Below are 4,020 nucleotides of genomic sequence, written 5' to 3'. Positions count from 1 at the left end.
TGAGTGGCTTTCAGGGTAGAAGTACCTTAATGAGGAGAAATTAGTAGGTACTAGATGTTTCCTTTATCTGACAGAAAAAAAAAAAATCCAGATAAAAACAAATGGGGATAAGCCAGATGTATTTAAATACAGAACAAGCCACCTCCTCTCTTTGTGACTTCCCATTGAGATGAATTCGAGGGAAGTATGATTTGGCACTGTGTGCAAGTTGTGCTTTAGGAAAATGTTCATGACTGTGTTTAAACAGGCTAAGTGAGCAAAATACAGTATTTTACTATGCACAGGAATATTCTGATGACCTACTGTTTCTTTCTGGCAGGAAGAATTTTAAATTATTGCATCAGGTAACCTTCTCTCAACCTCTCATTATTTTATAGCATTTAATTGTCATCTTCACAGTGATTTTGTTTTTCTAAAATATCCAATAAACCCTTGACCCCCAAACTAATCCTCCTTGTTCTCTTCTGTGAATCTCTTTTCCTGCAACCGTTTTCCATTCCTGCAACGTTCTTACTGCTGATCTCTGAAGTCTTTCCAGTTCTGCAGTGAGTGTTTTCTGGGTTTGCTTTTATTTCTCAGGGAAGGTGACCGGTGCCATGTAGTGACACAAGGACGTTAGATAACGTTACCGAAATGCTGCACCTCCACTGCTCCCGCTGACTTCTGTAGGACGTTCTGCCTGTTGGATCATTGGTAAATCAACCTCCATATACTCAGTGTTTATGTTTCAGAGAGGTATTTTAGGAAATACTCAGACTGTACTGAAATAAACAGGAATTCTAACATTTATTTCAATGTTTGTTTCAACCTGTTCTGAAGTTCATCTTATGTTTCCTTAACAGTTTGTCTACTCAATTTGTAGATAAGTAGATATTAGAAACCACAGTTCAGTTCTGCGTTCTTCTGCGTTTCATGCAATTGCTTTGATTTAAATTCTGCAATTGGATTGTTAAAGGTGGAATATTCCTGAAAAGTTCTGCAAATTCTAGTAGCCAAGGCAGGAATGGAAGTAAAATCCAAAAAAACCTCTTGGATTAAAACTACTTTCCTGTGCTGTTTCCAGGACGTGTAGAATTACTCTGACGACACTTGCATTTGCCAGCTAAGAAGCTCATTAAATACATATTTATTCATGTACCAATGAACCTTTTTGTTCATAGGGAGAAGACAACACTAAGGAAGTTGACCCTTATTAAAGGTAAGATGCAACTTAAGTACTTCCATCATGTTTAAAACGTTTGCATGCAAAGCAAGGTTTCTTAATATGAGTGTCTTCCTGTTCGCTCGTTCAGAGTTGTTCCACCAATGGTGATGACAAACCTCGATACAGAAATTGTATGGCTACAAACTCAGATTTATGGCATCGTGATGGAAATTGCCTGTTTATAACTACTTATTTTCAAGCAGTAATTATCTCAACACACCCAGAGTGAAATCTTATTGCTGGAAATGCTGAAAGCTATACAGCAGTGCAATGAATACAGTGATGATGATTTTACAGTCTTGGTGTCACTCCAGAATTCGTCTGAGTTGTGCTAGAGCCTTTATGTATTTTAGCTGAAATCATTAAGATAGTCTCTGAGCAATACAAGTGCTAAATGATTGCACTCTGTCATGGGTAACAATTAGTCTTCAGCATTAAATTTTAGAGGGAAAGTTTCTTCATTTGATTTATTCTGCTTTTTGAAGATGGACATATTTTATAAATTGCACATGGTAAGTAATTGCAATTGTATACCCATGCATTTCTACAAGAGTTTTTAATAAGTGATTCTCAAAATGCTTGAAAGTTGGTACCTGGGTAAACATAAAGAATTCTGGATTCTTTTCCGAAGTATACTTTTTGAGCTGCGAATCTCATGGAAACAGGCTCTGCAATTGGAGTTATTGTTGCAAGATTCTATTTGTTGTCAGGCTGGAGATACTATGAGAATTGTAGTGGCGTTTCCCCATCTGCCTACGCCAGAACTAAAAATCCAGAGGTGCAAAGAAATGAAAATTGATCTGATAAATTCATAGTTTATGACACACTTTGATGTCTCACTGGATGCTGTGGTAGCAGAGGGAGTACCTCTTGTTTCACAGTTATTTACAGGCATTCTGATTAATTTCTAATGGAGACAATTTCTGACTTGCAGACTGTTCCTCCCAGAAATGTTGATGTCCACACAGGTTAGAAGGAAGCTCCAGGATAAACATCACTAGCTTTCAGGTAATGAAAACAATTTGATAGCTTAATCCAGTAGCTCTCCAAACTTAACACAATATTGCCAGGTAAGTGTGCTGCATTGGGAAAGGCATCATCACCCTCTTCTGAACTTACCTCCACGGAAGAGTTAAATGTTATTTGAAAGAGAAGAGTTCCTTGAGAGCACAGAGATGAGGATTTTATCATCCGTTGTTCTAAATGTTGTGCTACAATATCCATAACTGCTTAGATAGTGAGACAAAGATATTGTCCAAATAATTTTGAAGTGGATTTTTCTAAAGCTTAGAGTGGTCATTGGATTTGTTGATATGATGCGTTCCAAAATTCCTGTTAAATTTCTTCCAGAGCCATGTCATTCATTACTTTGTATGTATCTACATACCTTGATGACTCCATTAAAAAGTCCTGTCATTAAGGAAAGGCACAATATCTGAGAGCACTATGCTTAAATTGTACTGAATTACTGAATGTTTGATTGATAGTTGATTTAAAAAAAAAGTACGCAAGCCTATTGAGTGAATATTGATGAAAAACAGAGTCCAGAAATAAAGAATAGTTTATAAGGAATAAAAAACAGGAATACACATGAGATAGCAATCACACAGGTATACATTTCTGATTTGTTAACTACTCTTTGGCCAGTTTTGATAATAGCAGTGGAGAATTACGGTATGAGTTTTGCCAGGGACGCAAAGGCTAAGACTTGTGTCAGGAAGTATTTTTTTGTATTAATTATGAATTTCTACTATTCTTTTTCTAAATAGCTTTTTCCTTAAAAAAAAAAAGCGCCTGTGCTTATTAAAATGTTAATTTCCTTTAAAGGATTATTTCCTCTGCTTTAGGACGTTGGCAAGCAGCAAACTGCTTCTAAATCAAGCTGCAAGCCGGTACTGTAAAAAACAAAGATTTTATTGGTACCAGACATTTGTAAATAAGTAATTGACACTCATGCTATAACAATAAGCAACTCCAAAAAAAACAGGGAGCTGCCAGAATAAACAAGTTTGCAGTGAGCTCCGTCCAAGGCTGTATATCCATCAGGGTCAGTCCCATCAGTGGTGGTCAAAATAACAGCTCTGGGGCCAGCTGGAGTTCTGCTGCAGTGCAGCAGCCGGCTCCTGCTTTTGTCTCTTCCTTCCTTCTCTGCAGCTTTCCAGTGGGATTCCTAGGCATGGGCAGGCTGCGAGCTAGTGCAACGGTGCCTGAACAATGTGTCTGAAGGTTGGTGACCAAGCCAAAGCCTCTGGAATTACTGGGCTTTGGATACACAGAGGACCAAGGTAAGGAGTATGCTGCTGCCCAGGGGACACGGGCTCAACACTTCAGCTTTTGCAGGACCAGAATCACTCAGTCAGGCTTCCCCCACTTTGGGTCAGTGCTGTGGGGATGTGGCTCAGAACACCCAGAGGATGTTTGCCCTTCCTCTGTCCTTGGGTGGGACATGATGAACATTCATTGTTTTTGCAAGAACATCTAATTAAATTTTGAGTTAGCTCTCCCTCTCCCTGCCATCTCAAGCTTCCAGCTGGCACTCTCCAGTCCCCCGTTCCCACTGCCACCGTTTTCCATGTTTTGACCTTACCTCCTGTATTTCTGGTAGAAGCTGGCAGATCCGTAAGGGAAGAAGGGGTGGCAGCGGACGTGCCGCAATTCAGCAGCTGGCAAATTGTATAAAGTTGAAGACAAAACAAGGTAAGAATGGGTGTAGGGTCTGTGTTGAGCTGTGAGCACTCTCTGGTAGTAGCGGGCATGTTAAAATCTGTGTTAGATACTATGGCACTTGAGCAGGAAGTTTCTGTTAACCTCAGTGA

Source organism: Pterocles gutturalis, unplaced genomic scaffold (genome assembly GCF_000699245.1).
Source record: "Pterocles gutturalis isolate BGI_N339 unplaced genomic scaffold, ASM69924v1 scaffold15927, whole genome shotgun sequence".
In the NCBI taxonomy this organism is placed as follows: Eukaryota; Metazoa; Chordata; class Aves; order Pterocliformes; family Pteroclidae; genus Pterocles; species Pterocles gutturalis.
Note: the sequence above shows the minus strand (reverse complement) of the source record.